Source organism: Canis lupus, chromosome 35, assembly GCF_011100685.1.
Source record: "Canis lupus familiaris isolate Mischka breed German Shepherd chromosome 35, alternate assembly UU_Cfam_GSD_1.0, whole genome shotgun sequence".
Taxonomy (NCBI): Eukaryota; Metazoa; Chordata; class Mammalia; order Carnivora; family Canidae; genus Canis; species Canis lupus.
The window spans coordinates 19,312,505-19,336,351 of NC_049256.1; the positions used below are offsets into that span (position 1 = coordinate 19,312,505).

The window sequence follows — 23,847 nt, forward strand, 5'->3', positions numbered from 1 at the left end:
CCAAAGTACATCACTTTCTCAGAGCATTGTATTTAAACGATAAATCTTTTTTTTTTTAAGATTGTATTTATTTATTCATGAGAGACACACAATGAGAGGCAGAGACCTAGGCAGAGGGAGAAGCAGGCTCCCTGTGACCCCAGGATCACAACCTGAGACAAAGGCAGGCCACTGAGCCACCCAGGTGTCCCACAATAAATCTTTTTGAAATGGAATATTCAGATTGAAGAAAATAGTGCTTTGAGATTATTTCATTTGAATAACATTCTGTGCAAACTCTTAACATATTGATTTACAAAGAGGTCTGAGAAAGCATTCCAGAATATTGCTCAAGAGCAGTAGATATAGAGGAACACCATCTTGGGTGCCTTTAAGTGTCTGTTTGAAAGTTTCCTACTGGTAAGGTACAATGTCACACATGAATGTCTAAGAGGAAAGGCTTATGCTTCTTAAGGTTTAGGAACACACCAAATTGATGCTTATATCCATTCTCCTTATTTTTACTTTTTAAAATTTTTTCCCTTAAAAAAAAATGCCTTCTGGGGGCACCTGGGTGGTTTAGTCAGTTAAGTGTTAGGACTCTTAATTTTGGCGCAGGTCATGATCTCGAGGTTGTGAGATTGACCCCTGAGTTGGGCTCCACACTCAGTAGCGAGTCTGCTTGAGATTCTCTCTCTCTCTCTCTCTCCCTCTGCTTTCCCTTCCACTTATGCTTTCTCTCTCTAAAAACATAAAAAATGTCTTCTGTAGTAGACACATGCTCAAAGATGTAACATATTTGAAAGTAATTTGAAGCCAAATACTTAGCTCTGGAATGGTGGAGGATGGAGGAACCTATAAGAGAGATTAAAGTAGATAAATTTCTTAGAGGAATAATTATAATTAGATCATATTGCTTATCCAGAAACCAAGGAGTGGGAAGAAATGCGTAGGAAAGGGGTTCACTCAACAAATGTCCAGTGATCACTATGTGCCATGCAGCATGATAGGTGTCAGGGACACGTATGTTCTGTTAGAACTTTCTGTCAGATTTACCATTCAACAACCCATTCCACACACGTATCTGGCTGATGTTAATTTCCAAGGTAAAGTGTTAAAAATGAAAATAATGAGTACACGTCAAAATTATTTAAAATATTTATATTGGTTATATCCCAAGAAGAATGTTATATTTTGTCTCATTTTTAATGAAAAGTTTATTGTCAGAGGAGAATCTCTTTACAAGCAGTTGCTGGGAAAAAAAAAAAGAAAAAAAAAAAAACCTGGATCTGGGATATTCCAGAGATCTCTGGCTGAGGGACATTCTCTGCTGATTTACAAAGTGGCAATCTGATTTTTCTTTCCCACACCTGGAGGAGCTCAGCAAACAGCAGCTCACAGGTGTCACCCAAGTGTGGCTAAGGCCGGCTCCAGCAAGTCTAGCCAGGATCTGGCTTAGGTATGCCCTGTCCTTGGAGGGGGCCTGCCTCCCGTGAGCTTGGGCTTGAGTACATGCATGTGGGTGGCTGGGCATATGTAACATTCTGGGTTGTAACTCTCCACCTTTCTGCATCTAAATAGTAGTCAAACACTTAAAATAACATTAAGACACGTTCCAGCTTGTCCTGCCAGTCAAAGGGATAGCAGGGGGAAAAATTGAAACCCTGCATTTCAGAGCCCCAAGGGCTTGCTGATTTGTTAGGTTTAGCGGTTCAGAGGATTAAAAAGGCAGCAATATTAAGAAGGAAAAAGAGAGAAGAAAGAGCCAGCATATCCATTGAAGCAAATCTAATGGGCTGCTGGAGCACAAGAAGAAAAGGTTCTACTACCTGAGCAAATCTTATTTATTATTCTTGCTTCGCAATTAAAAATTTTTTAAAAACTAATAATAATTTCTTAGACATTTGTCTTTTTTTGCTATGCTAGTCACATTCCCCAAATCCTTTATCAACGCTGCTCTGCATATGAATGGGCTGTAATTGAACTGTCACATTCATGAAGGTCAGTAACCTTTCATTAGTAAGAATGTGTCTTTCTTGATAAATTATAAAGTCTCTGAGGATTTGAAAGCATATTTTAAAAAAAATTCTCTCTACTATACCTTGAAAAACAAATACAGATTTTTTTCTGTTATTCTGTGTATGGGGTAGGAGAGAATGATTGCTTATGTTTCTGTTTAATTTGCTTTGTGTAGGTTTCTTCCTTTCTCTTTCTTTCTTTCTTTCTTTCTTTCTTTCTTTCTTTCTTTCTTTCTTTCTTTCTTTCTTTCTCTTTCTTTCATTCTTTTCTTTGTTTTTTGAGTAAAGAGTGGAGAATCCTCTCTATACCCCACCAACCTTGGCTATTTTGTTTTTTGTTTTTAATCAGCAGCACTATGCAAAATTGTGTTGTGTGAGCTTTTCCTGAGTCCTTCTTATAAGCAAAAACGGAAAACTTGAACTCCTTCTCCAAAAAAAATTACAGCTAGTTATACTGTCTGTTGCATTAAAAACAGTAATTATGGATGTTTTTCTTTCTCCTTATAGCACACTTCAGCATTTGCCATGGAAAAGACCAAAGTCATTATGTGCAAATGAAGACCCACCTGAGTTATGCATATTCTGCTAATCCCACCCAATGATTTAACTGGTAATTAACTCACACAAGCACTCAGCCATCCCACCTTTGCGTTCAAGATGGCTGACCCCAGAGCATTTCACGTCCTGCAGGAAATGTCTGCTTCTGCTTCCATGTAATTGGACTTGAGACCCCTCTGGGGATTTTCAACCAAAGCTGCAGACTTACTCAACCAGGACCCACTCCCAGCAGCCCTTTAAGTCCAACTGATCTTTGGTCAAAAAGTGCAAGTTATGCATGCCTTTTAATGCTCACCAGTATTTTAGATGAGGAACCTGGGAGATAGCCGACAATTTGGGACATAGTTTCTTTATTCAGCTTTATCAACTTTAAATTGGATTAAAAAGATTCTTGTGGCATTACTGACAGTGTAAAGCCCTTAAACCACTTAACATGAATTTGAAAGACAATGGCGCAAAGACGGAAAATGAAGTGACAGAAAGGACTCCATGCACTATTGTTTCTGCCACATTGACAGCCTGTGTGCCTATTGGACACACTTAGAGCTTCAATTCCTTAAGAACTTGCTTACCACTCAAACATGTGAACAAGCATCAGTGCAAAACATATAATCTGCGGATGGAAATTTTAAATTTTCATAAAAGAGACAAAGGAAAATAGAAGGACTTGAGCATGAGATGACTCCACTTTCAAAGAATGTTATCATCATTTGCAGTTCTATGCAGTGGCATAGTGCGTGTATTAAAAAAAAACAACCTTCTTATCAGAAAGATTAACATTTTCCTACAGTATTAGTTAGGTTCCAACTAAGAAAATAAGACCAATGCCAGGTAATTCAAAAGGCGGAATGTAACAGTGGTAAATGTTTTCAATGCCGCTAGCAGAGCTGAAGGAGGAACTGGTTTAAGAAGGTGAGTAGCCACTACAGAAAGTTCATAACCACCCTTAGGGCTAGAGGGACAGGAGAGGAGATGCTATCAGTGAGGCCTTAATGCTGATGGCAGGTACCAATACTTGTGCATTGGGAGGTCACAGCTGAGATCTACAAGTGCTCTTCTAAAACATGATTCCAAAGAAATCAATCTAATCATTCAGCCAAGTCTATCCAATTTTATATCCAAATAGTTCAGCTGAGGGAGCTGGAATTGTAGCAGGTGTGTCTTGTGGGAGCTGGGAACTCTAAGGGAGGTACTGAGGAGTAGAAGCTGATGCCACTGGTAAGACACAAAAGAGACCTTACAAAGCAGAGAGAGATGGGATTAATCTGGTATCTCCTTCTTCTGATCCTACAACCTCCCACCAGTGTCTTCTGTTTTAGAACTTACCTCGAAGCAACTTGGCCCAGAAGTCTGGGAAATGTTGGTACAGGGTTCCCCCTCAGGGTTACAACGGAAAGGGCATTGAAGACATTTGAGAGCAAAGAGGTAGAAGGCCATCAGGACAGCTCTCCCCCTGGAATGTGCCATCTAGGGCAAACACTATCGTTGCCCTGCTAGGTTCTGCAAAGAGGATACACAAGCAGGGAATAAAAACATTAAATAATGGCATTAGAATAGACAACAAGTTATCTCATTCATCTTAGTGGTCAACTGAAGTCAACCAAAGTTCCTGAGAGATTTCTCAAAAAGTAGAAAAGAGAAGCTCATCAGGTGTGAAGCTCACCACAACAGTATCAACACAGAGTTCACAATTTCCTGGGATGGCCTCCATGGTTCCTGTTGGTTTGGTGGTACTTCCTGCAGGTGCCGATGCATGTGCCTTGGGATGTTGAAAACCATGCCTGCACTTACAAAATATGGTTTCAAAGATATAAAACATTAAAAAAAATATGTCAGAATTCACATGCAAATAGCTTTTCTCCTTTAATTTCCTTGGCAAATTTAAACTTTAAAAAAAAAAAAATCAAAGTAAAAATCTTTGAATAGTGCACATGAAGGATAGACTATTGTTAGAAATACATAAAATTCTACTTTGGATTCTTTTTAAATTTTTATCTCTTTAGAGAGGGAGAGAGAGAGAGAGAGAGAGAGAGAGAGAGCATGAGTGGGGGGAGGGGCAGAGGGAGAGAGAGAATCCCAAGCTCGTTCTACGCCTGGCATGGAGCCTAACACCTGAGATCGGGACCTCAGCCAAAATCAAGAGTCTGGTGCTTAACTGACTGAGCCACCCAGGAAACATTATTCTTCACCAGGAACAACCTAACCATTGTGGTTACTTCTCCTTCTACAGATAAGAAAGAGTTCATATGACAGACGAAAGCTAAAGGAATCATCTGGTACTTTTGATGTAAGCTCAGAATTTCTAAGCCCTTGGAGAAGGAAATTACCCAGGATTCACACCAAAATGATTCCTTGGGTTGATGTCCTTGCTCTAACAGTGGTTTCAAACTGGAATCCAGCAATCTCCTAAGCAGTACAAAGCAGTGTTTGAAGGGTAAAGGGGAATGAAGGTAGACACAAGAGAGGGGAGGACTGTCTGTGCCCTCCACTCCCACCTCAATCACAGCAGCTTCAATAATTGCTGTATGGATGTTGTGGTTCACTTCCTAAATCATTCTACTAGTCCCTCATTCTGAATTATGAGAATTTTTTAGTTTCTGATTAGTCCTCAAGCCAATCACATAATCTCAAAGTCTCTTTTACTGATTGGTTCACAGACCCAGGCACAACCCAATCAGTGGATGCCATTCCCCTCTAGGTACATGGATCTGGTGGTTCATTGAGACCAAAGGGAAGGAGCTTAACCCATGTTAGGAGAGAATTATTTCTCCCACCAGTTGTGAACAAGGCAGAACTAGAGCTTCAGTATGCATGTAATCATCTCATGACTACTGAGGAATCACCAGTGGGATAAAATAACAGTGGAATTTGTAGGATAGAAAGAATGAAAGAACCAGTTCCTTTATGAAACTATTGAACAACTGAATCAATCAACCCTAAAGCTCACTCTTATATCTGGTAGTCTTTTTTTTTTTTTTTTTTTTAAGATTTTATTTATTTTGGGATCCCTGGGTGGCGCAGCGGTTTAGCGCCTGCCTTTGGCCCAGGGCGCGATCCTGGAGACCCGGGATCAAATCCCACGTCGGGCTCCCAGTGCATGGAGCCTGCTTCTCCCTCTGCCTGTGTCTCCGCCTCTCTCTCTCTCTGTGTGACTATCATAAATAAATAAAAATTTATATAAAAAAAGATTTTATTTATTATTCATGAGAGACACACAGAGAGAGGCAGAGTCACAGGCAGAGGGAGAAACAGGCTCTCTGCAAGGAGCCCGATGTGGAACTCGATCCTGAGCCAGAGGCAGACTCTCAAGCATGAGACACCCAGACGCCCCTTACATCTGGCAGTCTTCACACACAGGTGATGATTTCCCTAACCTTTCAATCTATTCCTTGTGTTGATTTCCAGTCACCAGCAGCAAAAACCATAACTGGTAGCAGTCTATCTTTAGAAAGATTGAAAAGTACTGCCCTGGAGAAACTTCTAAGAAACCTCAGATGTTAGATGGTTTTGTTTTCCATTTTCCATCCTCTATCATCCTTTCCTGCCTTATGCCGCCCCTACCCCTTCCCTTCAGCCCAGCATCGTCCTCATTCTGAGCCGGGCTGCCCAGGATCTTGCTAGAGGGTCTTCCCCGGACCTGAGTCTTCACCCGACGTTTAGTTACCCTGTGTTGCCTGAAGCCAGTTGACTGGCATCATTGATGAATTTTTTCATGGTTGGTAATGGCAGTGGAGACTTTATGTGAGATCACGGTGCCTTGAATATAACAGAAGATTTATATGTGTTTGCTGGCTCAATAAAAGAATTAGTGAAATAAATACGTGATGCCATCTATAGGGTATTTATGGTTGATGAGAGAACTTGTAAAATATTATGTCAGAACCCCAACAGACGAACCTGTGATTGAATCTCAGACCCAGCGGCCAGGCATGGGACATTTCTGCAAAGAGGTGCCTTCTCGGAGCTTTTTCAATCATTTTTCAATGAAAGCATTTATTTAACCATGTACTTCACTTTGCACTAAACCAACCTAGGTGGCAAAGGTACTCATAATAATAATAAAAAAGACCTGACCGCTGGAGACAGGTGTTGGGAAACGCACCCTTCGTGTTAGCATGAACACCGTCCAACATTCGAAGAGCGCCTCACGCGTCTCTGCTGGGGCCTGGCAGCCGGCCCTTCCAACCCCCTTCCCGTTCTGTGCTGCTTCATGTTTATACAGCGAAAACGAAACTGTTGCCAGTGTTAATACAGCAGAATTTATAAGCTGAGAAGAGAACTCAGCATGCATTCCCTTTTCAAGTGAAACAGACTGTTATTTTCGGAACCAACTGAAGGGTGGAGACATTTCTTGGAAACCAGAGGAACTGCTGATTCTCTAGATCCTTTCTGCTTCATGGGACCCACATCTCATGAGGCAGGCAGGACCAACCCACAGAAAAGCTTGGTCTGACAAACCTGTCCCCTGAATTATAGAAGGCAGATTCATCTGATGAGACCATTCCTTCTAGGCTCCAAAAGTCTTACTTACTCCTCTGGTCCAGAAAGAGGTGCCAGGGACTTGAAATCTGAAACATTGTTGTTAGAGGGGGCCCATAGCCCAGAGTCTATTTCTTGCCCATTAGGGGGGTGCTGCAAAGCCAGACCCTATCTCCAAAGCCGGACATAGGACACAAAATCCTAATCCCCAAATAAATGTATTGAGATTCTATAATAGACGTCATATGTATCCATGTCATATCCATTTTCTTTTGCTTCTAACGTAGCAACTGAGGTTTTTGACTGTAAACATTCATACACATACACTTCCAAATTCCAGGACCAATCTTAAAGAAAGCAGGAGGTAAGATTTCCTAGAATAACTGCATCAAATCTATCTTGCTGGTCCCAACCCAAATTCAGTAATTATAGCTCTCCAAAATTGGGTTTCTGTATCCCCTCTAGGTCTCCCAGTGATTTTACCCTTGTATCCAGTCTCCTAATTACTGAGTCTATTATATTTCTTTAAGGCATCTGACCTCTCACACCTTCCCTCTGAGACTTCCATGGCTCTTTTGCCAGATTACTGGCCTCTCTAGATTGTGGACTTGAAGCGGCCTTTGTACAGTGTAACTTTCCACCCTACCTTGAAATTTTAGACTTATTGTTAAGCTTACATTTCTATTTGCCTGCCCTTGCAACCATGTGCTGCCATGTATAGATGCTCAGCTTTGGCCTAGCCTCATGCGATCTATCTGGATGACAACTAAAAACCAGTTATAATAGAATATTGAGCCCTTGAGACATGATGCCCAGGATCAGAATGGGTCAATTATGCTGATTATCCTGCTAATCCCCACCATTAGGATAAAGAGCCATGGTATTCAATGTAGTGTAGGATAGGACTCTCAGGAATAAAGCTGGAGGGTCCCTAATGTCTGGGAAGAGCTTGGTAATGATCCACATCGCATTCCACTGTGATGGCTTCAACCTTCACAGCTGGACACATATCACCTATATGATGAACTTGGCTTTGGACACTAAGATCCAAACTGGAGCTAGAAAAGCATGACAGCTGCTTAGTGCTATTTTGAGTTCCTTGATGTCTGGGTGACTGTCTTACACACATTTTTTTTTCCTCCTATTCTTCCATTGCTAAACCACGCATGTCTTTGACATAAAATATTATATCTATTGTATCTCATAAAATCCCATTAAAGTTTAAAATTTCTGGAGCTATAGGCAGGCTTCCAATCTGTTGCTAGTCCATCAGTACTTTATTGGAAACCGTTCATTCAAGAATTATTCACTGCTATTATTTTCCAGTGTAATTGGTGAATGAGAAGAACGGGACCTAGAACAGATAAATTTTGACTGCAGAAGAGAAATAAGTTATGGAGAAATAAATTTCTCGGAGTTTTCTTTTGGTGGAAGAGGGTAAGGCAAAAGCTAACCTGGAATGAAGGCCTGGGAGTGTGCCTCTAGGATTCCACTGTAGCATTGCCAGGGAATAAAATAATCCCAGACACATAGAGGTAACAATAGAGACCGACCCTCCAACTCTGGAGGGAACTGACTGCCTCCCTTTATTCTCTATTTGCCAAATACCCAGCTCTTCCCAACCTCCTTCCTATTGGAGTTCTTTCAACCAAACCAACATAGGCATGAAGATGTTTGCTACATTCATCTTAAAATTAACCCCAGAAGCCTATAAAATGTTGAAGTTAGCTAGAGAAACCTATATAAAAGTATTTCGATTTCCCAAGACATACAAGGTGGGATTAAGGCACCATTTTTTTTCCAAGAAGAGGCATCAGGACTGTAAGATTAACAATGTCGGTTCAAAGCCCATGGGAAATAAAACCACTTGAGGTACTTCATGGATTAGTTAAGCAAATCTTATTGAAGTAAATAAATTTTAAAGAACAAAACAGAAAGACATCTAGGTTCATGATGTTTTTAAACAATCCAGTTCATATTCTCTTGATCCCTCTGTCTCACTTATCCCCCATTGTTGTGCTCGATCTGCCCCTCTACAGGAAGGGGCTTCATGAGAGTTCATGGCAAGATGAGTTTTCCTGGCTTGTCTGCCAGCCACATGAGTTTTTCCTGACAGCCTGGTTAGGAGTCACTTCATGACCTCAGTGTCCCACAGACACACTGTCTTGTCTCTTTGAAAGCCATATGGTGGCAAGAGTCATCAGGCCCTTGTCTAAAATGCTAGCTATTAGGTAGGGGTCTGTTGAAGCAACCCATGGTGGGGAAATTGAAAAATAAAAGGAGGAGTTTATTTTATTTTATTTTATTTTATTTTATTTTATTTTATTTTATTTTATTTTATTTTATTTTATGTTTTTAACATTCCAGCCAACAGGCTTCAGCAAGACTTTCTCATCAGCTAAGTGAAACAAATTTGAACAGAACATTTTTCTTTTTGGTTCTCACAAAACCACCCAACACAAACATGGTAGATAAAACTTGAAAATGCCAGGTTTCATCTTAAAAGTATTATAGGCTATTCCTCTTCCATTATTAATTAAACTACGGGGGCAAAGATCAGAGTAACAGTGTCCATTACCTTATAATAGGCAAGTCTGTGTTCCAGCTGATATGTATATTTTTCCTTTCAGAAAGCCAAACTTAAACTTTTTATTCTCTTCTCAGGTGGTTTTTAAAGATGTCCATTTGGCCTTTAGAAAGATTTAAGTGAACATTTTAATAGAATGATGTTTCTAACTCTAAAAAGTTATAAATATTATTATGTACAAAAACAACACACCCTTACATAACAGGATCCTGTCAGGTCCAGAATTGTTACCAGCTGTAACGCTGCAAAATATATATAACTAGGAACCGTGTTGCATTCTCACTGGTTTGAATTTGGACACGTTAACAGATTGACAATACAAGGTAAGTGCCCTCAAATAGATTATGAGGTTCTGGGAAGTATTCAACAAATCAGAAACAATTTCCGATTAAGTGTCTTATACTCTAGATGTCCCGGTAATCAGTTTCAATGGGTGTAAACAAGAGATGTCCTGACTCTTGAAAGCTTTACAAGATTTGGTTAGTGGACATTCAAAAATATATGGACACTCAGAATAAGCTCCTTGCAAGGACAAAGGCAGCCCTGTCTTTCGTTCAGAAACAGTCAGAAAGGCAGAAAGGAAAGCTTCTCAATGTGTGACTAATTTATTGGACCCTAGGTAATAATGTCTTATCATTCTTGCTCTTCAAAAATACCTCAGGAGGCATTTGGTTGTCAAACAATTCCAGACACTGTTGACTTCCCAGTTTTCCAGCACTGCTAACAACAATGTAAACATCTATGAGTCCATGATGACACCAGATTCAGAAGCAGGCATAATCTTTCTTACCTCTTAGAGACTGAGCCACATATTTACACGACCTTCACTCTAATGTCTTTCTGGCATCAAAGACAAAAAGGGATAGGAGCCTAAGGGAGACTAGAGAGAAATAAGAAAATGTCATGCGTCTTTCCCTACTGAATCTCCTACAGGGAAAATAAAGCTATAATGGACATCTATTGAGACAGTTGGGGGAAAAGGAGTACGGATTTTGTTTTTTTAATCAGATAATCATGCTGCATAAAATTTAAATGTCCTGATACTGGATTGTGGTTATGCAGGGGAATGCCTTCGTTGTTGAGTGGATGCTAAAGTATTAACAGATAAAGTGTCATGATGGATGCAAATAAGTTAAATGGTTCAGGACAAAAATGTTGATAGTTGATAGATAGATGTAAAGCAAAATGCAAACAGTTGGTGATTCTAGGTGAAGGCAATGACATATGGCTGCTCATCACACTTTTCTTGAAAATTTCTCTGTGGATCTGAACGTTTTAAAATAAAAAGTTAGGGGAAGAACACCAGTCTGGGATGGAGGAAGTGTAAAGGATTCAGATGAAAAAATATTGGTCGTGTGTCAATGATGGATTCCATGGGCAGAGCAGTTCATGGGAAGTTTATCAGATCAGTCTTTCCATTTCTGTGTGTTTCGGAAGTCTCTATAATAAGAGCATTTTATTTTTTATAGAGCAGGAATATTCCCTCCTCACCCATCTCCATGCTCTGGTTGGCTCAGCGCTCCCTCCCACTATAAATAGCCAGAAAACCAACCACAAGCACAGCTCCATTTTCGGGACAGGACACTACAGAGTAGGTGTGACATAGGTTGGCAGCAGCTGAATGGTTGACCTGCTAAGCCTCTCTTCGTCCCCCTTATTAATGTCTTCAAAACAAAAAGTATTTGCGGGGCATTGGCTTCATTTGCAGCTAGGAGCTGGAAGGAGAGGACAGTCATGTGAGAACAGTTCAATTTAAGAGAAAAGTCTTCACGGAAACAACCCAACTGTCCTGGGTGGATGATTGGATAAAACGTGGTCTATCCAGACAATGGAATATCGTTCAAAAGGAAGGACAATCTGGCACACACTACAACATGGGTCAACCCTGAACACCCACTGAGTGCAGTAAACCCATCACAAAGGGACAAATACTGTGTGCATCTTCTCATATGAGGTCCTTAGAGCCATTAAATCCCCTGGGACAGAAAGTAGACTGGTGCTTGCCAAGGTCCAGGGAGAAGGGGAAATGGGGAGTCAGTGATTAATAGAAATAGAGCTTCAGCTTGGGAGGATAAGAGATCTGGAGGCAGATGGTGGTGGATGCTTGCAGAGCAATGAGAATGTACTTCATGCCACCTAACTGTACACTTAAAAATGGTTGAAATGGCAAAAAAAATTTTTTTTGCCGCATGTATTTTATCAGAATGGAAAGGAAGGAAGGAAGCAAGGAAGGAAGGAAGGAAGGAAGGAAGGAAGGAAGGAGGGAGGGAGGGAGGGAAGGAGGGAGGAGGGAGAGAAGGAGGGAAGGAAAGAAAGAAAGAAAGACGGAAGGTAGGGAGGGAAGGAAGGGAGGGAGGGAGGGAGGGAGGGTGGGAAGGAGAGAGGGAGGGAATGGAAGGAAGACAGGCAGGCCAGCCTCTGTCCTTAAGGAGGATCTCTGGACTGTTAAAGCATCCCTGCTTCATTCAATGTTTGCAACAGCCCCGGGTAAAAATGTCGTGTCTCCCGTGGCCGTGGCAATCGCAGCTACTGGTAGGCATTCCCACTTCAACACAGACCCAAACCTGGGTGCCAGGAGGACAGGAGCTTCCGGATCACAGAAGGCTTCCCCAGCGGCTGCCCTGGGGGAGACCCCGCTGTGTGGCCCCAGGAAATCCTGGCTGCCCAGAAGTGGGTCGGGGTGAGGGGTGGGGCTGAACAGTTCCCGGCAGCGTCTTGTAATACCTTGTTAGTGCTTGTAATCAACGGGGCCAGGATGAGAGAAGTCGGCCTTCAGAACAGAAACACTGCGCTTTAAATTAAATCAGCTCCCTGCTGTGAGCCACTTACTCCCTTCCTCCCCGCAGCCGGGGACACAATTCAGAGGCTTCTCTGCGCCGTTAGCAGCATGAGTGACCTTCAGTCTTTCCACTTAAAAATCCATTCAAGATGATCACACTGGTTTAAATTAAAGTCTCCATCCCAGCCTCCCTGCCTCTCCTCTTCTTCCCAGTGGCCTGGCTGTCATCTCTCTTTGTGTCTGCCTCTATCTCTCTGCCTATCCTCTGTCTCTGGCTGTGTCTGTCTGTCTGTCTCTCTCTCTCTCTCTCTCTCTCTCTCTCACACACACACACACACACACACACACACACACACCAACATATTTCTTTTCTGCATCTGTGGATAAGAGTTGCTACACTCACCTCCAAGTGCATTGCCCTTCTACCTGGCTCGGAACTGACAGTGAGATTTTTCACCTCCTCGCTCTTCTTTCTCCTCTCTGAAGAACAAGGAACCAGATGGCCATCCCCCAGTCTCCCAGCATGAGTTTGACTGACAGGAGCCTTTGATAAACCTCAGAAGAATGAAGTCATCTCCAGGTCACTGCTGCTGCCTGGCCTTTAACACCCCACACAGACCACCATTATCTGCTGAATAGGAGACAAAGGAAATTAGCCCTGCTTCCCTATCATCCCCATTATTTCCAGGCTGATTTAAACAAGGAAGCAATGAGATGCCCTTCACTTTCCTCCAAAAGGTACAAATGTCAGCTGTTAAAAAATGCAAACAAGAGGCTTTCCTATGTTAATGGCTGGGTTTCTTTGTTAAGGCTGAGGAGTGGAAAGTGGCATTTTATTCTCTGCCTTTGAGGAAAGACTTAACAAGCTTCTAAACAACTTCCTTAACTACCCATACCTTAGACCAGCTGGTGGGTATTCTCAAGCCTTCATGTTTCAGCCAGAAAAGGAAGATGGAAGAGAAGCTTCATTTCTAGTCTTTAACAGCAGATAATCACAGAACCTGGAGAGATGAGTGAAAGAAGTTTCCTATCAGTTTCACCCTAAAATTGAAAAAGAAGAAGAAAAGATCCTCTCACCTTTCCCCAAAACATTTTTTCCCCCCAGAAACTAAATGTTTCAGTGTCAGCAGAGCTAAAAATAAGGCCTGGGTACCATGTGCCCTTGTAGATATGACATCAGAGGAAATTGTTGCTGACCATCTCTCGCCATGTTGTGAAGGGCAGATGTGTGTGTACGTGTGTGTATGCACGTGTGTACTGTTATTTGTTGTGATGGGTTAGTACCCCAATGTTAGCTAGAAAATGGAAAATTATGACAGAAAGGCCCATTATTGGGAAGGAATTTGTTTCACTATTCCACAGTTTCTGAGTCTTGGGGTTTGGAGTACGTTTTCTTTGGATGACAGTCTACACTTCTAAAAAGGCAATGTTTGCTGTTGTCATCATCCGGTCTATTCTACTTTAAAATTGTGGGTTCTACAAAACAGCCCTGTTTTGTAGGAGATTGCAATAAAAGAGCAGATCTCAGAAAGATCATGATAATCTAGATAAATTAATGACCCAATTAATAGACACTTGTTAGGCATCTGAGCCAGACACTGCATGAGGTCATTCAGGAGATACTCATTTGGAGACATAGTCCCCACAAGGAGTTCACAGTCAGGGCACAGGAGAGAGACTATACTTCATTCCTAAAAGACAGATAGGACCTAGATAAGTAAAACCAGGAGAGGAAGAAACAAAAGCCTGGGGAAGAAAGCACTGTGTTGAGAGATTTCTTTGGAATGGGAAGCACTTTTATGAATGAGGTGAAAAGAAAGTAAGAATCAAATTGTTGGTGTCTGGATGAGGAACTCACACTTTTTCCTACGCTAGTTGGCTGGGGCTGCCATAACAAAACACCACAGACTGGGTGGCTTACACGATAGAATTGTATTTCTCACACTTATAGAGGCTGGAAGACCAAGAGCAAGGTGTTGACACCTTGTCGGCAGATTTGGTTTCTCCTGAAGATTCTCTCTTTGACCTACAGGCTGCCACCTCCATGATCTAGCCTCCCATGACCTTTCCTTGGTGTGTGATCATGTCTGTCTCTTTTTCCTCTTGTAAGATCATTGATATTACATTAGGACCCTACTCTTATGTCTTCATATAGCCTTTACTACCTCCTTATAGTCTCCATCTCTAGACACAGTCACAATGGGTCTTAGGGCTTCAACAATGAAATCTTAGGGGATGTAATTGTTCCTAAGACTTCCTTAGGTAACAAGAAGGCAAGGGAGTGATGGAAGAAGGGATCCACAGGATGAAAAGTTGCCTTAGAAGCACAAGCGATTAGTGAAGAGAGAGGACAACTAAGAGATAAATCAGGAGGTTCTAAATCAGACAAGGCCTGACTTGATGTTGGCAGTAAAAAGAACTTGTTGTAGGAAGATGCAAAGTAAAAGTATGAAGGGAAAATGAATAGGACTTGAGGATTAGTTAGATATGGCGTACAAAAGAAAAGATGTCCTCAGATCATTAGTTCTGAGATACTGGGTAAATAGTTAAAATATAGAATGGAGGGATCCCTGGGTGGTGCAGCGGTTTGGCGCCTGCCTTTGGCCCAGGGTGCGATCCTGGAGACCCAGGATCGAATCCCACGTCAGGCTCCCAGTGCATGGAGCCTGCTTCTCCCTCTGCCTATGTCTCTGCCTCTCTGCCTCTCTGTGTGTGTGTGTGACTATCATAAATAAATAAAAATTTAAAAAATATATAGAATGGATATGTCAGAGATACTGTTACCACTGGACAGAGTAGGAAGAGTAGGAAGGTCTTAAGTTCTGCGGTCAGACCTACTGTGTTAAAAAAAAAAAAATTAGGGCAGCCCGGGTGGCTCAGCAGTTTAGCACCACCTTCAGCCCAGGGCCTGATCCTGGAGACCTGGAATTGAGTCCCATGTCAGGCTCCCTGCATGGCCTCTTCCTGTGTCTCTGCCTCTCTTCTCTCTCTCTGTATCTCATGAATAAATAAATAAATAATCTTTAAAAATATATAAATAAATAAAAATAAATTAAACTTTATCACCTTTTAGATGTACAGTTATAGCAATTTACTTAACCTACCTGGGCCTCAATTTCCTCTCTTATCAAGTTGGGATGATAGAACCAACCACATTGAGTGGCTGATGTCTTATGGCTGAAAGGATATCATCTAATTCAACCATGAGAGGGAATTCAAAATTACTCCAAAGATTGCAGAAGAACCTTGATAACAATGTATCATTTCACTGAGATTCTTTTAGGTAAAAGAGTGTTGAATAAGTAAGACCTACAGCAGCCATGTAGATGTAGGAGTCACCATGAGATAAACATGAAAGCTCTAATATAGTAGCTTTCATTGGCAAGAAAATGAGCCTGAGGTTGGGCACACTCAATAGAAACATATCACTAGAGAAATCTGAAGTAGTTCTTTGCACTGGAAGATAGGACATAGAAAAAGAAGTGAAAGGATAAAACAGTGAGCTGAGGAGGAGATGGGATCATCTCACATAAACCAATGAAAAGTTATTGTTTGGAGACTAGTATTCTATTCTCCACCCCTATATAAGATGGGACAAGGGAGAAAGTGGACCCAAAGCAAATCAGAATATAAATTATCTCTGTGAAAGAAATTCTGACAATGTGGTTAAGTATATGTTATGGGTTGAACTGCTGCTCTCCCCTTCCCTCAAAAACAAAACAAAACAAAAAAAATCACATGCTGAAGTCTTAACCCCTCTTTACCTCAGAATATGACTGTGTTTAGAGATAGGGTCTTTAAGAGAGATGATTAAGTCAAATGAGGTCGTTAGGCTAGATCCTAATCCAATACCACCAGTGAATTTATTAAAAAAAAAAAGTGATTAAGACACACAAGGCAACACCAGGGAGGCACATACAGCAAAAATGCCATATAAAGACATAGCAAGAAGCCAATGAGAGAGACTTCAGAAGAAACCAATCCTGCCTACACCTTGATCTCAGACTTCTAGCCTCTAGAACTGTGAGGAAATAAATTTCTGTTTTTTAAACCACCAAGTCCATGATATTTTGTTATGGCTGCTGTGTTCAGGACATGCTACCCCCAAGAAAACATGGCACCTTGGCATATTAAATATTTTAAGCTGAAGAGGAATTTGAGAAAATAGAAAAAACAGGAAAAGCATGTCATAAAACTCTCAAGTGAGAGGTGCCTTTCCTGAACCTGGAAGAAAGGAGCATCCTTACCTCTGAAGACAAAACGACACTGAGGAGAATCTAAGTTTCCCAGTTTGCGACACTCACTTTACACTCCTTAACCTGTCCTATTTCTCCACTCTTCATCCAACCAACAACTTGTTTATTCAAGTCTTCATTTCCTTATGAAGGCCCCATGTTATGTAAAACTTTCATGTAAAACAGTAAATTCATTGCATTTTTCCTTAATCTGTCTTTGTCAGTTTAATTTTCAGACCCAGCCAGAGACCTTAAGAGAGTCAAGGAAAATTTTTCTTAGACCCTAAGAGAGTCAAGGAAATTTTTTCCCCTATGGTATCTGGTGCCCAGGTGTAAAATTCCATCAGTTGAAGACACTCTGCTTAGTCCAGAAGCTGCAGTTAAGAGATCCTGGACTTCAGACAGCAGCTGACACAAGGTGAGTGTTCTTACCATGTCAATCTCTTGGGTCTCTGTCTATGGGGACTGGTTGTATAGACTCTTTTCCTTTTCAAATTCAAATTAGCAGAAGAAAAACATTTGTCTAAAAATTAGTTGTTTGGAGAGTGATTCATATTAAAGTTTCGTTTGGGGGTACTCACTGATTATCAATTCCTTCCCCCCAAGGGCCAGTTATTATTTTCCTGTTTGTCTTTGATTTTGTGTCCTTGGCTTAGCTTTCTATCCCTTAGGGCACACAAGTGTTTGTTTATGTGTGTGCAGTTGGCCAGTTGTCAGATTGGAGACCCCCAAAATATGTCCAGACAGAAGTGTGGGTTGCACCCCATTTGTAGCTAATATCATACCAGCTGTTGCCCATTCTCAAGAAAGTTGTCTATCTTTCTTCAGGCTATCTTTGAGAGTGGCTCTGGACCTTAAGAGGGTGGCATCTTTTGCATCTTCTTTGAGAATGCCTCTTGCATTCCTGGTTACATACTGATTTTGGTTTCAAGTTCCTTGATAGATATAACTCTGGTTTAAATACTTAAATTGTTTTAAAAGACTTCTATGGTCAAAAGTTGGACAAACTGGAGGCTGATACTCAGAGCCTGATAAAACCTATTTTCTCCATTTAGGAGAAAAGGAATTATGTATTTAGAGGGAAAGAACATTCAGAAGCCTATGTAGAACAATTTATTAAAACATTCCAAAGACACATAGCTCAAAATCTAGGTCTTGGGCAGCCCTGGTGGCTTAGCGGTTTAGTGCTGCCTTCGGCTTGGGGTGTGATCCTGGAGACCCAGGATGGAGTCCCATGTCAGGCTCCCTGTATGGAGCCTGCTTCTCCCTCTGCCTATGTCTCTGCCTCTCTCTCTCTCTCTGTGTCTCTCATGAATAAATAAATAAAATCTTTAAAAAAAAATCTAGATCTTAGTTGGAAAGTTTCTCCCTGATATAAAGAAGTAAGTTGGAGGTAATTAAGATAATGGATGGGTAGGTCAGCCCCTTGATATCATTCAGGCAATGACTCAATACTTGAAGAATTATAAGCGACTGGCCTTGTCTTATAAATCAAGTCTTTACAAAACCAAAAATGTGGCCCTTGAAGCAATTCAGAGCTTACATATCCTTACCAATCTCCAAACCTCCCATATTCATTTCAAAATGCTTGCAGATATTGTAAAAGGTCAGGACACTGGAGACAGAACTGTCCTGCACTTAAGAAAAAGAAGGAAATTTATTAGTAATAACACTAGATTTCTGACCTGACACATGTCAGGTACCTGACACACGGCTAAAATTTTAAAACAAAGCTAGAAGTCTTCCATTTGTATCTGTCCATATGCATGTGTGTGTTTGTGTGTGTGTGTGTGTGTGTGTATCTAAATTAATTTATAAAAAGCAGTTCTACTCAAGTTGGCTTAGATATAAATGAGCACTCATACAAATTAAGTATTTCTAAAACTCTCAGTAATATAGCAACTAACCCAAATGTTTTCTTAAGTTCACATGATCTAGGATAATCTTTGGCAAATAAAGCTAGTTTTTAAATTGCTCATAAAATGAAAACAGGAATGTCTTCAGAGTTGTCAGCATTAAATATAATGCAAACATACAATTCTTTTCTCTACCTAGGTTTACTATTCAAACAAGTCTATGTTATCTCTGCTAGATGTTTATGATTATAAAACTATAAATCCAACCTAAGAACAAAATGTACAATAAAAATGAATTGCTTGATACATGTCAAGCATAATAGTTAAAAAAAAAAGAAGGAAGAACCATATGTTTAACTTTTTAGGTTCTCTGCTTCAGTGAATTTTGATACTTCGCTGCTTTGTCAATGAGAAAAATAAGATGGCTAACTTTGCTTTGTCTCATGAAATTTTCATAAGCAATTCAAATATAGTTGTTAAAAAAAAGTAAGTCAAATGGATGTAAGTGGAGTAAAAATTTATAAATGAACTTTGTGACAAATTATGTTTTATGACATCTACTATAAAAGTTTCAAAAATCTTTTTGATAACTTTAAACCATAAGCTATACAAAGTTAGGCTAAATGATTACGATTCATTAAAAATAGAGATTATAAATAAAATAAAACACTGAAACATTAATGGCTGAACATACACGTTAGCTTATATACTTCTGGCATCTTGCTTTTATGTAATATAAAGAAGCTAAATATAATCAGATCAGTTAATAAATATGATAAATTTTACTATGAAACACATGCCTCTGGAAATTATGAAGTGATGTATTAACAAATTTGCTCCAGAATGATGGAATACATTAGTTCACAATTTTTCCTACTTTTCACTGAAAAGAAAGACCACTGATTAAAAATTCTAATAATATATATTATTGAAACTAATAAGGATAATAAGGATTAAAAAAATTCCTCTGTATACAAGGAAAATAAGATGTGTTTTATCAAGGCAAAGTGGAATGACTAGTTGTTTCAGAATGAGAAAAAGAAAAGGTATAGGACAATAACTGAATGGTTAAAAAATAAATTGTAGGCAGTTGCAAAAAAAGAAATTTTAGTGTGGTTAAGCTTCTAAGCTTGAATAGATTTATTTATGTTCTTTTTCTTTTTTAAATGGACCTAAATATCAAAGTACATTGATGCAAAACTAGAATGTTTCTCTTCATGATAAAATAAGGTTTTCTTAGATTATTGATCTGCTCTTGATAAGAAATTATAAAAAACAAAATGTTTTTTGTAAACTTTTAAATAATTTCTCTGAGAAACCAAGATTTTGTATATTAAAATATTTTCCTATCCTTTGTATTGTCTTTATCAGGCCATTGATTAGTTAAAACAAAACAAAACAAAACAAAACATTAACCTTCCCAACATTAAAGAACTAAGTTGGGTTTTTTTTTTCTTTTTTAACATTCATACAATACATACAATCTATATTTATCTCTGAAATATTTTATTACCCCTTCTTTTAAATAGATAACTAAATATTGTTTTATAATGAGGTGTGATCCTATTTCATCAAGTCTGACCCTTGTCATTATGTATATGATGTACAGTTTCCCCAAATCAATATCCAAATGGAGTCTTTTTGACCACAAACTAACTTTGAGATTTCTCAGAAGGTCCCTGGAAAACCTCAAAAGATTCACATCTTACCACATCAAAGAGAGGTAGAACACTAGTTAGGATTATTTGGTATTATTTGGCATTACCAAATAGGAAGTGATGCTAAACCTTCTTAGGTTATAAATGTATGGATATTCAAGAAATTACATGAAGTTCATAGAGATTTGTTCAAACCCTTATTGCTCAATTACTACATTAAAATGTTGTGTATAAATAACTAAATTTCCTTATCAAATGAACTCTTATCAGATATTTAACCATGGCCATTTTAAGTCATTTGTCATTCACAGACAGTTATTGATTTACTCGAACTGTGAAAGCATTTGTGATGAGCTACAGGTGACAATATTCCATGACAGAATCACTGGAACACTGTTGAGACCATTCCACTGGACTGAATAAGAATTTCTAGAATTAATGAAGTTGATGAATTCATAGAACTGCTAATTCAAGATCAAGTGGAATAAGAATTAATCACAGGGAACTAAATGGACTGATGAGGATAATTATAATTTTTATAGCTTTTTGTTTGAAACATTATTGGTTCTTTAGTGTTTTGTTTGCCAGATTTAAGAAAACCTTTTTCTCTTTTCTCTGAAGCTATCTGTAATTTATAGCAGTTTGGTAAAGTATGCTTTTGTGAAAGACGATGAAACAATTACTTTTTCTTCCTACCTGGTCCCACCAGAATTCAGAAACTCTTAGTAAGTATTCTTATTTTCAAGGCAACATAATTATTTGCAGCAGTCCAAGAATCTGTTTTTGTAGATTTTTGTGTCCTTGTAACAGGACACAGTTGGAAACATGCTTATATTGTCAAGGCTTTGACTTGAATGTTATATTTTATAATGATGTACATGGACTTAGATATGACCAGACACCTTTAAGGAACAAAGGTTGACCCTACGGAAGCAACAGAACCCTTTGGAATAAATCACCTGATGCTTTTTTTTTTTTTTTTTTTTCAGAGTTTCTATCCTTACCAGTTGAGTGAGGAAATTCATTTCCTGGCAAACCCAAGAACTGAAAGTTATTTGGGAGACCTCAAGAAGAGAAAAATTCATCCAAATCCATAGGTGTTATAGGCCTAGGATGATGCAGAATCCTTGGCTTGGCTTTCAAGCCTCAAGAGGTTTTTAAAGGTCCAATTTCATTCTTTATGAAAAGTTTCAGCAAAGTAGACTCAAAAATAAATAAATAAATAAATAAATAAATAAATAAATAAATAAATAAAGTCCATGTGGTCAATTTTTATTTTGTCTGCGCTTATGCAAGCCATCAGACCAAATTAAATGAGACTAGATTTATTTTGCAGTTTAGTCTTTGATCATCTTTGATAGAAATGGAGGAGATTGTAGAGAAAAAAAATATTTGAATGGAAAACTATAACTCAGTCTTTCAGGTATTGCAGTCTTTTTGCCAATTGTCTTTCAGGTTTTGTCACCGTATCTGTACACTGGACTGGATCCTGAATTCTGCTAATTTCCTCTAATACCTGGCTAAAACACTCCAAATTAACATTTCCACTTTTCCCTCTACCCTTCTGACTTGGAATCACTAAAAGTCAAAACTACAGGCTTTTTCTTAGGTCTCCAAGCTAACGCTGTACAGCCTGATGACGTCACCAAAGGCATTCAAACTGCAAATCAGAAAAATCTGTTAGATTGCCACTGCCTGCCTTCACTCCAGAAGATGCTTTGAGTCCAACATCTAGAATCCAACATCTAGAAATCTTAACTTACTGCTCTTTGAACTTCAAAACTGAGTTTATGTTTCATTCTAAACATTAAGCTTGTTTTTCTTCTGTTTTCATGAAAATACCCAGGACTATGAGACTAGTTCGATGGGTTATGGGGAATCTGCTCAGTTTCCGACCTGTGAGATTTTGGGAGCAGTTTCAGATGGCATGGCAGGAGGATGGGGTTCAGGACTTGCTACCAAATGTCAGGCACCCCGGTATATTAAATATTTTAAGTTGAAGGAGTTTTGAGAAAACAGCAGAAGCAGGAAGGTTACTTTTACCACCTTCTCACTCTTCTCCCCTGAAACAGGTCAGAAAATCCTGATGTGAACCGTTGCTTTTCCTATATCCAGAGGAAAAGAACATCCTTATCTCTGAAGACAAAGGAATACCAGGAAGAATGTGAACGGACAGAGCTTTCTGAGCCTCTCCCAGTTCACTACACCCACCTCATATTCCTTATCTAACATCTTCCTGCATGAGTTCCCCCTTCACAAATCTAGCATGAAAATACACAGCTCTTTCTTTGGGTCTTTGTTTCCTCAGGAAGGTACCCTGTCTCATAAAATTTATATTAAATAAATTTGTATGCTTTGTCTTGTTAATCTGTCTTTGTCAGTTTAGTTTTTAGTTCCAGCCAGGGAGCCCAGGAGGGTAGAGGAAAATATTTCCTCCCCTACGCGCAGCCCTAGTAATACAGTACCCATTCCTCAGCACACATACACACACATACACACACACACACAATTGAATCCAGTACTCAAGATGTGGTTGACCAGGGCAGCAGATTATTTGGTTTGGGGAATATATTCCCACTGGAATATTTATAAAAGCATATATTTCTGTGTAATACAGCATGTGTCAGTGTAGTATCTCTCTGCTTTGTAATTGTTGAGGACAGGATAAAGTTTTCAGAGAGATATTATGAAATCTTCAATTAATTGCTTGATTTCCTGCCTACATATCTCAGCATTGCCAGTTCAGAAAGCTTTCCTTGCCTCTAGTGCTCAAAGCGAGTTTCGAATAATTTGGGTTATGCTCAGTACTACAAAAGCAAATGGTCTCCCTTTGCCACAACTGGTTTTATGAGAGCCCAGAATTGCACACACAAAACATCCCTAGAGAATACTCTTTAAATTTATTTTATAGCTTTACTGGGTCAGTTCTAATAGTTTTGCAGTAATCCTTGGGTCCTTGGAAATCCATGCAATTTTTAAGAGTGGTGATTATTGGGCAGCCTGGGTGGCTCAGCCGTTTAATGTCGCCTTCAGCCCAGGGCGTGATCCTGGAGTCTCGGGATTGAGTCCCACATCGGGCTCCCTGCATGGAGCCTGCCTCTCCCTCTGGCCTGTGTCTCTGCCTCTCTCTCTCTCTCTCTCTCTCTGTCTCTCATGAATAAATAAATCTAAAAAAAAAGAGTGGTGATTATATCATTTCTTATACTGGGAACTACAATTCTTTGTAATGAAATATGCAAAAACTAAGGAAAATTTATGGAAATAAAGTGTTTTGGGATTGCATGGAAATTTAAACATTGCCTAGCCAAATTCTGAACTCAAACCATGAACCCTTTAACACGTCTCCCACCTGATAATTAAACACCTTCAGGGACCAGAAACTCATCTTTGGGAGATGGCCTCTATAATCACATCGAGCTAGAGTCTGTTTCTGTGTCCCTTTCACTGGCTGACAGCAATTTATAGTGGTTATTATTTTAGTCTGCCCTGCCTGCCTCCCCATGCTACCCCTCACCTGGTCCCTGACCCAGACACACTGAGGCAAAGTCTTTTCCAAGTGCTTTTCCAGCTAAGCTGACAGTGAAGAGCTTCCTTTTCTCTCTAGTTGCTAAGATTAATGAGCACCCTGCAGCAGGAGAATATGAAATCTGCAGAGGAAAAGAAAGAAGGGAGAAAGACAGAGAACACCTTGGTTCTAG

The 23,847-nt window shown here is 39.7% G+C and overlaps 1 long non-coding RNA gene across 2 annotated transcripts in view; it reads right to left on the reverse strand.

Annotated features, from left to right (window-relative positions):
• LOC102156770 overlaps positions 1-23,847 on the reverse strand; it is a 43,502-nt gene that overhangs the window by 10,705 nt on the left and 8,950 nt on the right. The window contains exons 6-13 of one of the 2 annotated variants that reach the window (XR_005384366.1): positions 18,189-18,272; positions 13,297-13,401; positions 12,804-13,031; positions 11,174-11,336; positions 10,412-10,501; positions 9,613-9,724; positions 4,219-4,336; positions 3,882-4,055 (exon numbers count right to left, since the gene is read on the reverse strand). This is a non-coding gene — a long non-coding RNA (uncharacterized LOC102156770). The remainder of the gene's footprint in view (positions 1-3,881; positions 4,056-4,218; positions 4,337-9,612; positions 9,725-10,411; positions 10,502-11,173; positions 11,337-12,803; positions 13,032-13,296; positions 13,402-18,188; positions 18,273-23,847) is intronic. The other variant, XR_005384367.1, reaches the window with a different exon arrangement.